Below are 12,128 nucleotides of genomic sequence, written 5' to 3' on the forward strand. Positions count from 1 at the left end.
ATATGAAGTTAGGTCCTACTCCCAACTCAGCACCTGTATTAGTCACTTTTTCATCACTGGACCCAACACTTGGAACTTAAAGAGAAGAGGTTTATTCTGGTTCCTGGTTTCAGAGGGTTTAGTCCATGACTGGCTGGCTCCAAGGCAGAAACCCCGTGGTGGAAAGGCATGGTGGAGGAGAGCTCCTCACCCAGCATGGCCAGGAAGCAGAGGGAGGAAGAGAAAAGCAGGGCACAGGCACACACCTTCCCAAGGCCAGGCTTTCCGTGACTCACCTCCAGCCAGGCCCCACCTCCGACAGCACATTTTGCCAAGAACTCACCAATGGATTAAATCCCTGATGAGTATGGCATCCCCGAGATGTGAGCACCTTGCAAATGCCATGCCCCTGAACACCTTTCCAGGTCATTTTAGATTCGTAACAGTGGCAAAAACTGACACACAGAATTTGACGTCAGTAGCTTGCCCTAGGTCACACAACTGAGGAGGGCCAGGGCCAGGATTCAACCCAGGGCGTCCATGAATTTAAGCAAGCTGCTCCCCAGCTCTTTCCGAAGACTCATTTGAGGTCCTGGCTTTCTGAGTGAAGCACCGTAACGGTTTTTTGTCCTCTGGAGCCTGCAGCTGAGAAAGGTATTCAGGACTCTTTTCCAACCCGTCCAAGGAGGAGCTGGAGCCCTAACTGTGTCCTTAGTGGGCAGTCCCAGGCCGGAGCGCTTGGCAGGTGGCTCCTTGGCCGTCCCGGTGCAGTGCTCCCCTCCGGCCGGCAGGGGTCGGCCGCACCCGCGGTTGGGACCCCACAGAGGACTGTGAGGTGCGAGAAGAACGCTTGGAGGTCACGCCCCCGAGGCTGGACTGAGAAGGGACCCCCCCACCAAGGTCCCCCAGGGGTCCGCGCCTGTGCAGCGAGGACCCAGCTCGCTTTCCTTGTCCTGGGCTCTTCCCTAAGCCCGAAGCCAATTCGAGGGGTGCTAGACACGGGAAGAGTGTTCCACAGGAGGAGTGGGGTTCCAGTCCTGGGGTGCCACTGCCGTGCCGCATGACCTTTTGCAGGTCGTCATCCTCTCCATCCTCAGCACCTGACCTTGCAGGGGACACATCCTGTGGCTGTGTGAAGGGCACCTCTTTCATTCCAGACTGCCAAGGCTTAGGGGGATTGGACCCTGCTGGGCCAGGTCTGAGGCTTCCGGCCAGGCGGCGCGTGGCGGGGTCGTGAGCCTTTCCCCAGCTCGGTGCGGCCGGCTGGAGCGCAGCGCCCGGCGCCCGGCAGGGGGCGCTGTGGCTCCGCGCCTGGCTTCCCCGCGTGCCCTCCCAAGGACAGCGTGGACGCGGCGGGCGCTCAGGGCAGTGGCCGGCCGAGGTCCTGCCGCGCCCACACTGTGGTTGCGGGCTGAGGTCGACGACACGGGCTGGGGCGTCAAAGCGGGGAGTGCAAGTCACTCGACGCCCCGCTGGCCTTAGCGGGCTCCGTGTTCTTCCCGTGCGGTGGGGGTGGGGGCTCCCGATCTAGCACTGGGGTTCAGGCTTCGCGCTGTGACCTTGAGAGGTCACTGTCCCTTCTGGGCCTCTGTTTCCTGTCCCTGTAATGGGGGCTTCTTGAGATACTCCTGTGGAAAAGCTTTTGGAAATCTGAAGGCCGGGCCAGATGCAAATTGCAAGGTTTTTATCGAAGCGCAGACATCCTCTGCCTCACCCAACCCATCTGCCTAGTTCCACACTCCGGTGGCAACCATTTTAGCTGTTTTTACCTGTACTTTCTGGGCTTTACCTACATATTTCAAAGTAATATGCTGATAGTGCAATTTCCCAATTTACCAACGTTGTCTATTGTCTTCCTGTTGGAATAAATAAGGAATTAGTTGTCTTCCAGCCCCTCCCCCTACTAGTATATCTGGAGCACTATTTTTAGGTAATTTGATGATCAGCATTTCTAGTAAGAAAACACAGCTATTCAGTTCCCCCAAAGCTCCAGCAGAACTGCCTCCACCACCTTCCAAATCTCTGTCCTGTTCATGTCCTGCCTTGGGCTTCCTTTTCCAGCCGGGCTGACCCACAGCCTGTGTCACCCGGATGTCTCCTGGGCCCCCTCTCCAAGGCTTGGTCCTCTGCCTCTGTGGGTTTGCTGTTTTCTTTTGGACACTTCAGCTGCTTCCTGAGAAAGCGGAGGTGGGGAATTTTCCTCTGAGAATTTATCTGTATTCTGCCTGGGCACTTGATAGATAGCTCAGCTTAGTACAGACTCTGGGCTGGGAATCACTCTCTTTTAGCACTGGCCTCTCTGCTTCGCTGTCTTCCGCATCTACAGATGCTTCAGTGCCTGCTGACTCGTGTTCCTTTTTATGTGGAGCTTTGCACTCTCTCTGGATGCTTCTGCAGATCTTCTCTTTGGGATTCTGGAATTTCACAGGCATATGATGTGGTAGCTGCCGTCATTAACTCGGCCATGACCTAGGTGGTCCTTTTTAATAGGGACTGATGTGCCCTTCAGTTCTCTGAAACTTTCCTTGTCCTTTACAAATCTCCTTCTCTCTGTTTGCCTGCTAAAACTCCTGTGAGTTGGAACTTGGACGGCTCCCCCCCAGGATTCTGGTCCCTTTTATCTTTTCCATTTTTCCCTTCCCCCGTCTTTCTCTTCTATTCTGTAGCTTGTTTCCTTGAATTTATGTTCCAGCCCTATTGAAATTTTTATGTCAGTCATCATAGTTTTAATTAATGAGAATTTTTGTTTATTCTCTTCTTTTTTCTTCCAGACACAGACAATATCTCTGAAGATATTAGTGATTTTCCCATTGTCTGATGCGTCTCTGTTGCCTCCAGTTTCCCGGTGTCATTAGGTGCATCGTGGTCTCTTTCTGGCTCTGCGTCTCTTCCCGCGTTGGAGCTGTCCAATCTGCAGTGGTCTGTGGCTCTTGTCCATATTTAAGGATAAGGGTCCAGGCAGCTGACAGCACTGGGCCTCCTGTGACCGCAGGTGGAGCCGATTTTCCTTTGGGTGGACCAGGCAGGTGGCTGAGGGGACCCACAGATATGAAGGGAACTCTTTTCCCTGGGACTTTATTTCTGCAGCAAGGCAGGATGATATGGTCAATAAGAGGACATTTTGGAGCTGGACTATCTGGATCTGAATCCCAGCTCTGTCACTTACTGGCTATACAAACTTAGACAAGTCACTGGAGCTCCGTTCTTCAGTTTCCCGTCTGTAAATTAGACCTAACAAGAATACTGCTGGATGGATTTCTGAATCTATGTAGATCCTCCTTGGTTTGCAATGAGGATATGTCCCAATATCTCTTCATAAACTGAAGGTATCATAAGTAAAGAACACATCTGACATACCTAATCTAATGAAGGTCACTAATACCACAACACTTATTAGAGTACTGGTTATTTTCTGTCCTGATTTATTGGCTGACTGGGAGCTGTGGCTTCCAGCACAACATCGAGAGAGTACGATACTGCCCATTGTTAGCCCAGGTAACAGTCATAATTCAAATCTGAAGTACGATTTTTATCAGATGTATATCATGGTTGCAGCATCATAAAGTTGGAAAATTGGAAACTGGACCACTGTAAGTTGGGGAGCTATGTATATATGAAGCTCTTAACCTGACATATAATGAGCTCACTGTCACGTTCTTCACAGAGGTGAAGGAGGTAGAGGTTGCCTTTCCTCTCACTGGCAGACCTTCTGCAAGTCTTACTCAAGAGAAACAAGTGCAGGGTTGGCTAGTTAAGACAACTGTTTTAATTTAGAAATCATTTAAGAAATGGGATGAGCAACACAAACATTTTTTAAACCCACAAATATAGATGCCTGTTCCCTTTTCTTGAGTATGTTCTTTTTTTTTTTTTTTTTTTCTTTTGTTTTGTTTTTCTTCCTGTACCAGGAATTGAACTCATGATGTGGTGCTTGCCAGGCAGGCACTGTGCCGCTGAGCTAAATCCCCAGCCCCTTTGAGTATGTTCTTGTTAACTGAAATTCTGTAAGGTCTGACACAACTCCCAGTACGCATAACATTGTCTACCATTTCCAGATTCAGTTGCTTTATATTGCAGCTAAAACTTAAAGCACTTACAGAACAATCTGAATGCAGACTCCTAGATTGATGTGATTTCCTCCCACTCTTTTACAATTTCTCATCTGTAAGTCCTCTAAACTTAAAAAAAAAAAAAATGATCTGCCTTTGTTGAATCTTTCAAGGCATTCAGCTTAGTTTTCATAAAACAGTTCCCTTTTCACAATCATACTTTATTGGTTTATTAATATTAAATTGAATCACATAATTATAAAAGCAAGTGCAACTGGAACAAACAGGTTTGGGAATGAGCAATCCTTTCTGGGAAAGAAGAGAGATTAACTGGAGGTGTGTGTGGCGCAGTCCACCTGCCGGGGCATTCAGCCCACAAAGCCTGTAGGGCTGGCTGTGAGTGCTTGTTCAGTAGCGGTGGACAGCAGAAGCTCCCGTGGTATTGTGGCTTCTTTTACTCTGTGAAGTATCTCCACTCCCAAACCCACTGTAATTTCACGGGAATTTGTTGAGCTCTTTCATCCATTAGTGGCTCGTCCTCTCTTCCTGTCCCTGTGAATTTATGTCTTCTGCTTCCCTTCCTGTCCCTTTAAGGGAAGGGAGCGCAGAGAAGATGAGCATTAAACTTGAAGCGGCCATTTCATCCAGACAATTCTTTTTTTTGAGACTGCCAACAGCAGCAAACAGCAAACAGCAGAGCCTGTAATCATTGCCACAAAGGTCACACTTCTGTAAGTGACAGAAGCAAGTTTCAAAATCAGGTCTGCCGAAGGCTGTGGTGGGTACTGTGGTGCTTTGTTCAGCTCCCCTCTCTTGGCTGGACACATGCTTTCCCAGCTGACGAGAACATTGACTTCTAGTGGCTCCTAGACTTTTCCCTTGGTTATGGGAATGACCTCCCCTCAGAATATGTCTGCTCTCAGCGGATGGCCATGGCCGCTGACTGACTGATACAGGGATGGAAAAACCCAGTCTTCTCCCCTCAGTTTGAGACAATGCTGAAAGGTCAACCCAGCTGCAGAGTTCCTTGTGGGATCAGCCAAGATATTGGTTGTAATTCAGAGTGGGTTGTGTCTTTCTGTCCTGTTGTGGGTGTAACTCCGTATACCACCCTCCAATATACCATCTGCAAACAACTGTGCTTCAGAATGTGTTTCTAGGAAGCCCCAAATCAGCAGATGCCATGGTCCCCGCTTTTTTGGCCACCTCTTCAGGTACCCTGAGTTCCCAGGCTGGCCTGGAGAAAGATTCATCAGCAGAGTGGAAGACTGGGCTGCAGTGGTGGTTGAGGAACTCAAGACCCGTCTCAGGATGACAGCCCTGTGGGAGGGTCAGGAATGGCAGGGACCCAGGTGTGGTTGGAGGGCAAAGGGGTGGGCAGATGGCGTGGTGAGTGACGAGGCTGAGACAGGAGTCTGCACATCTAGTTCCAGTGGGACTGGCCACCAGCGGGGAGTTCTCAGGGGTTCAGCACAGGGAGAGAAGGGTGAAGTCTGTGTGTGAGACAGATGAACCTGACTGCAAGGTGGACCGGAGGCAGCCGGGTAGGGTGTGGGAGGGCGGAGAGCTGGCTAGTACAGAGGTTCGGAAGAGAGAGGAAGCGGCCTGGGCTAGGTGGTAAGGACACAGACATGCTTCTTAGTGACTGACTGCTTTCCACGCAGCTCCCCAGCACCTAGTGTTCTGGTCTTTTTTCTGTACTTTCTGATGGGCCACACAATTAACTCACTTATTATGTTTCTTTCCTCTCTGCCTCGCATTCATTTTCCTCATCTCTGAGACGCAGTACCTGACACCTACAGCCTAAAGGAAGAAAGGCTTATTCTGGCTCCCTGTTTTTATAGTTCTCTCTCCAAACCAGGGCAGCATGGCACAGGAGCATGGCCAGGAAGCTGTTCCCGCCACAAAGGAGGGAAGCAGAGAGAGGAGCTGGGAGGAGCTGCGGAGGGAGACAGACCCTTCCAGGTCGCGCCCCCCGATGACCCGCCTCTTCCAATTAGTCCCCACTGCCCAACAGGAAGTCAGCTATGAATCCCCAGAATCCACTCACTTTCCAAAGCCTCACCTATGCGCATAAGAGGCTTTGGGAGGCATTTCAGACCTAAGTCCTAGCACCTTCCGCTGCAATACAAGCTCCACATGGGTACGGCGTTTGTCTCTTCTGCTCACACACATATCGTCCAGGAACAGTGCTTGCTCGGCAGTTAGAAGATCACATTTGCTAGCATGGTGTGTGTGATGGGTGTGTGACTGCTGGCCCCACCTTTCGGCTGAGGAATCTGAGGGGCGGAGCGTACCAGGGTCACCTGGCCAGTGGGCGCGGGCTGGGCTCGGCTTCAGCTCCTCTGACTTCCGCTCACTTTCTCAGGGGCTTTACCACGCACAGCTCTGAGCATGGTGGGCTGCTTCCATTCTTCAGCCTCGGTTTCTCTCCCTTACGTGAGGTGAAGTCGATTAACTTGCGAACTCCTGGCCCCAAGCCCGGGCCTCCTGCCTTCTTTGATGGTTTCTAAGCTACCGAATACTGTATTGTATTTTAGTCACCACACATGCAGAACTGGCTTATGGGCAGGAAACACGGGGGAGGTGGATGGCCGTCTTGGATGGGATTTCCACGGTAGTGCTGGAGTTGTCTGCTCATTTAGTTTTGGTGTTTTTCTTCAATGACCCGGAGATGACTTTTCTGATTTGCACTCCACTGTTTAACTGAGGGTGTGCCGTCTCAGGCCAGCAGGTACAGCCCGCCTTTGTCAACCCTGCCAGACTTCTTTCTCTCAGTGGCATCACCATCCTCCATCTGAGCCATTCCAATCCCTTCCTCTTTCTTTCTTAATTTTGTTTTGTTGCTGGAAAATGTCTTTATTTTGTCTTTGCTTTTTTTTTTTTTTTCCTGACTATTACAAAAGTATATTTAACAAAAATTTTAATATGAAAATGTATATGAACCAATTTTCAGTCAGTGAAAAGCGCTTTGAAGGGGAGCATGGATATCTGCTGAATAGTCGTTTAAACTCGTTCCAGGGCTTCCAACATGATGATACTATTTCCTCGTATTACCACCATTCCAATATTGTTCTGTTGCCCACTAGTTGCCATCTCCACACATTCATCTATCACAAGATTCATAAAGGGATCAAACCCTCGCAATATTCCTTGGACCTGTCTGCCACCATTTAATTTCAATGATAACTTCTTGTCCATGAATTTTTTCAGCTCCGGAGGGTGAGCTTTGCTCATCTTGTATAACCCGCGGGCTCAGGGATCTTTGAAAGGGAACCAGCGGCCTCCGTCACTTGTCTTTGCTTTTAATAAAAAGTTTCATTGTGGAAAATTCAAACTCCCATCAAAGTAGAGAACAATGTAAGGAGCCCCGCATGCCTGCCACCAGCTCTAACAGTTACCAGCCCCTAGCTGATCTTGTTTCATTGGTTCCTGCCCACTCCGCTACCCGACCTGCCTCCAGATCGTTTTGGAGCAAGCCCAGACACACAGCATCCTATCTCTAGGTATAAGAATACCTTCAAATGTAGGTATGTCATTCTGATACCAGAAAATAACAAAATTTTCTAATATCATAAAATATACATTTAGTATTGAAATTTCCTAGGGTAACTCAGCATTTTATTCCTTATATGATTTGTTTGACTCTGGATCTGAATAACTCCTGTAGGTTACAGTTGGCTGATAGCATCTTTGAGTCTGTTGTTTTCTCTCTTTTCTTATTTTCCCCAGCCGTGTGTTTGTCAAAGAAAAGGGGCTGTTTATCCTGCTTCCCACAGCTGGACTTTGCTGAATGAGTCCTACGATGCTGGTTGATATGTTCATTTGTTCATTGTGTCTCCTGTATATCAGAGTTAAATCAAGAACCAACTGCAGACACGGTGGTTGGTGGTGTGAACTTCTACCAGGCAGCACAGTCTGTCATCTCTTTTTGTCGTTAGCAGCCATCGGCAGTCACTTACTAAATTCATTATTTCCTTGGAGTTTACACAGTAGTCTAATTCTATCGTTTTTTCTTTGTTTGTTACATGGATTTTTATAAAGAGTAACACCCTTTCATAAATGATTTGGTTACCCTGAGGCACAGTTCATTCAGGAAAGGAAAGATAAATGCTTGTTTCTTTCCATTTATTTTCAATTTTTAAAACAATGAGTTGGTTCCTTAATATTATCTGAAGATAACCAATGGGATTTTCTTTTTTATATCATTATGAACCCATGAGTTTAAATATAAATGTGATGTGCCTCAATCCGTTTCAGTTTTTGTCCTTACTGATGCTCACATTATTCCATTTTTGGCTAATGGGAATCTCTTCAACTTGGCTCCAGAGTCCTTTTGATCATGGTCCCAGTAGTCTCTGCTGGCTTCTCTGCCTTCTAGAATGACAAGATGTTCCGTTTCGTACATTTCCTGTCCCAAACAAGCAATCAGCCGCTCCAAAGAGCTCTTGTTTCTTTTTAGGGGAAAATGGTAGTTACAGGCCACAGTCTGGGCTGCATGTTTAGGGTTACATTGTCTTTTTAACATTATATTTGATAAATGTAAAAAGATATATGTATATGTATATATTTTAGCATATATAATAATGAAGTATAACATTGTATATATTATATATACCACATATAGATTAATGAAATGCAATAATAACATACCTACCCAATCAGCCACCACCCAACCTAAGAACTCAAACATTACCATCAATATTTTATTTTGGTATGTGCCCCTCCATTAGCCTGTCAGCCTCCACAAAGGGGCTAGATTGTGTATTTATCAGTCTCTTGCTTAAAAAAAACTTTATTGTATTTATACCTTAACTACACATATTTAGGCTGGGGTTTTTTTTGTGTGTGTTAGAAAGATGTGTTGTAACGCATGTTGTCTTATATGGCCTGCTTTGTTTTCACTCAATGTATGTTTCTAAGCTTCGTCTAATCTTTTGTAAGAAAGCTATAGTTCATTTATTTTCAATGCTGTATAATTTACCATCATGTGACAACACCATAATTTATTTTATCCATTCCTCGGCTCATGGACATGTGCGTTGTCTGCTATTTCTGCTGGTGTAAGTGTTTTGCTAAGATGGGCTGTGACAGGCCATCTTTTGCACATGTGTGGGAGTTTGTCTGGGACAGTGGCTATCAAACATTTTAGTCTCAGGATGCCAAAGGGCTTTTATTTATGTGAGTTATAGCTATAAATATTTATCTATTAGAAACTAAAACTGAGAATATAAAAATTTAGTTAATTCACTACATGTCCATGTAAATCACATATTTTGAAATAAAAATCATATTTTAAAGACAAAATAAAAGAGAAAAGCAGTAGTGTTTAAATTTTTTCTATTTTTGGTACAGGGACTGGAACTCAGGACCTCATGCTTGCCAAGCAGGCGCTGTGCCACTGAGTTATATCCCTGGCCCAGCGTTTTTTTGCAAATCTCTTTTAATAAAAGGCAAGTGAGGGGGCTGGGGATTTAGCTCAGAGGCACAGCGCTTACCTGGCAAGCGTGAGGTCGTGAGTTCGATTCCCGGTACCGGAAAAAACAGACAAACAAACAAACAAAACCAAAAAACACAATTCAAGTGAATTCACTTCCATCCTCAGCTTGTTGCAATAGCATGTGTCATGCAGCCTCTAGAAGACGCCAGTGTACACTGCTTCTTTCTCCAGACTTTCACAAGGAAGGAACAGAACCGAACGACTCTCATCTATTTAATGCTTATTAGGAAATGTGATAAAAAAATGGGATAAATGTTTAAATAAAAATTCAAAAAACTCAAAAATATTACTTTAAAAGACACATTGCCATAAATCCATCTCAAAATACTTCCCCTCACTTCACATATACTTATCCCATCGTTCTTGCCCTGGCTGGAGCAGTTCTAGAAGTTCTGTTTGTGTCTTTTCAAGGCTGCCTCAATGTTCTGAATTGATTCAAAATGTTTACGGTAATTTCTGTCAAGTAAAAACATCAGAGTGTGTCCTCATCCGCCTTATTCACCAGATCTGGTACTATGGGACTTCTGCCTCTTCCTTGAAGTCAAAATGACCCGCAAATGTAGGTGTTTTGAACCGGTTCGGGACCTCAAGGTAGCCAAGACTGCAACTAAAGACACGCATGAATGAGGACTTCCAGAACTGTTTCAGAAAGCAGTAAGCAGGATGGGTAGATGTGCTTGAAGGGAGGGGGAGTATGTTGAAGGGGACTAAAGGAAATATGTATCTCACTGTAATAATTTTTAAAAATGTAATATTAACCATAGTTTTTGATCATGCTGAGCACGTTAGGTACTATGCTAATCTCTCTACATGGTCTTATTTAATTCTCACAACAACCCTTTGGCTAGATTTTATTTTTCTCATTTTACAGATGGAGAGGCTGCGTGGTTGTCCAACCCTGCTGAACTGAAGGGAAGGGTGGAGCTGGTGTGTGAACAGGTCTCCTTGGGCTGCAGAGGGTTATATGATGGTGACAGCATGTGATTTCTTCTCTTCCTCTCTTCCTTCCTTCTTTCCTTCCTTCCTTCTTTCCTTCCTTCCTTCCTTCCTTCCTTCCTTCCTTCCTTCCTTCCTTCCTTCCTTCCTTTTTTTGTGGCACTGGACAATTACACCCACAGCCTTTGTGCTGAGCTACATCCCCAGCCCTTTTTAAGTTTTAAAAATTTTATTGCTAAATTGCGCAGGCTGGGCTTGAATGCGTGATCCTCCTTCCTTAGCCTCCCAGAGTGCTGGGGTTTTGTGATTTCTGACCTCTGGGCAGTTTTGGTTTGCAATGAGTCATGCTGCCTGTAGGAGACAGGTCAGGGTGGGTCAGATCAGCGTCATGTGACCTTTGCCGCAGACGTGACGGAGAAGAGAAGCAAGGGGTGGGTTCTCAGGAGGGGTAGTGAACGGTGGTGGAGCCAGCACCCAGCAGTCATGTGCACCCCTGCTCCACGCCAGGCTCTGTGCTGGTCTCCGAGGTCCTACATGGGAAAGATCTGAATTTACCCTTGGGAAACTCAATCAGAGAGAGACAGACATCCCAAAAGACACCAGATGTGCTGTGTTCTGTGAGCTTGTGGAGGCTGCATTCCTAAGAAACCTTGTGTTATAAAAAGTGAAATTATAGACATTTGTTTCAATGGGGAAAAGGGAGGTTAGGGGCTAGACAGTTTCAGACTTACCATAACAAAGTTATTTTTCCATCAGGAATGTCAATAATAAAGGTGCTTTTATAGCTATAAGTGTATGGCTGTAAAACTTGAACATCCCAGAGCAAATCCTGTGTTCCATTTCCTCATGATTGTGCTCGAGAGGAGCAGTTTTTTATCCCCTGTCATCCCAGCACTATAAGCAGCTCAGCTTTCTCTCACCTTCCTGTCACCTTGACTCTTCTCTGCTGGAGTCAGGAAGCACCCAGGCCCCCTAAGATGCATCCTGAGGACATTGGAACACTTGGCCTCCCTCCTCCATCCCCTCTGCTGGTTCCTCTGTTCTGTTACAATTCCCCGTGATCTGCTCAGTATAAATTGTGCTCTCTAATTAAAGGATCACATTATATTTAATTTGCATTTTAAAATCCCACCACAGGAGGAATTCTTGTGGGGTGTGAGAACGTTAATGGGCGTTTATGGAGGTAGGTCATGTCACAATTAAGACTCGGGCCTCTGGGGCCAGTCTTCTGGAGTTGGAATCCTAAATTCACACTCACTAGCTGTGTGGTCTTAGGCAAGTGACTTAGTTCTCTGTGCTTCGTCTCTAAAATGGGGGGGACTAGAAGCATCCACCTCACACGATTTCCAGGATAGAAGGGCTGATGGCTGTGGAAGTCTTAGCTAGAGCCTTGGTGCTCTAGTGGCACTCCACAAATGTTAGTTACCGCAAGGTGCAGAGAGAGGAGGGTCCGCTTCGCTTGAGTGTGGGGCATCGGAGGGGTCTTACTGGAGCAAGAGAGAGCAGAGCTGGACTCTGCAGGCGAGGGCGACGGGACAGCAAGGTGCAGGAACAGGAGCACACAAAAGCTCTTTTGAGTTCCCCAAAGGAGCCTGCAGGGGTCAAGGCCTTGGTTTTTACTTAACGCCAGCTGCTGTAAGTTACAAAACTCTGAAAGCTCAAGG

This window comes from Chinchilla lanigera, unplaced genomic scaffold (assembly GCF_000276665.1).
Source record: "Chinchilla lanigera isolate Chin_1 unplaced genomic scaffold, ChiLan1.0 scaffold00063, whole genome shotgun sequence".
In the NCBI taxonomy this organism is placed as follows: Eukaryota; Metazoa; Chordata; class Mammalia; order Rodentia; family Chinchillidae; genus Chinchilla; species Chinchilla lanigera.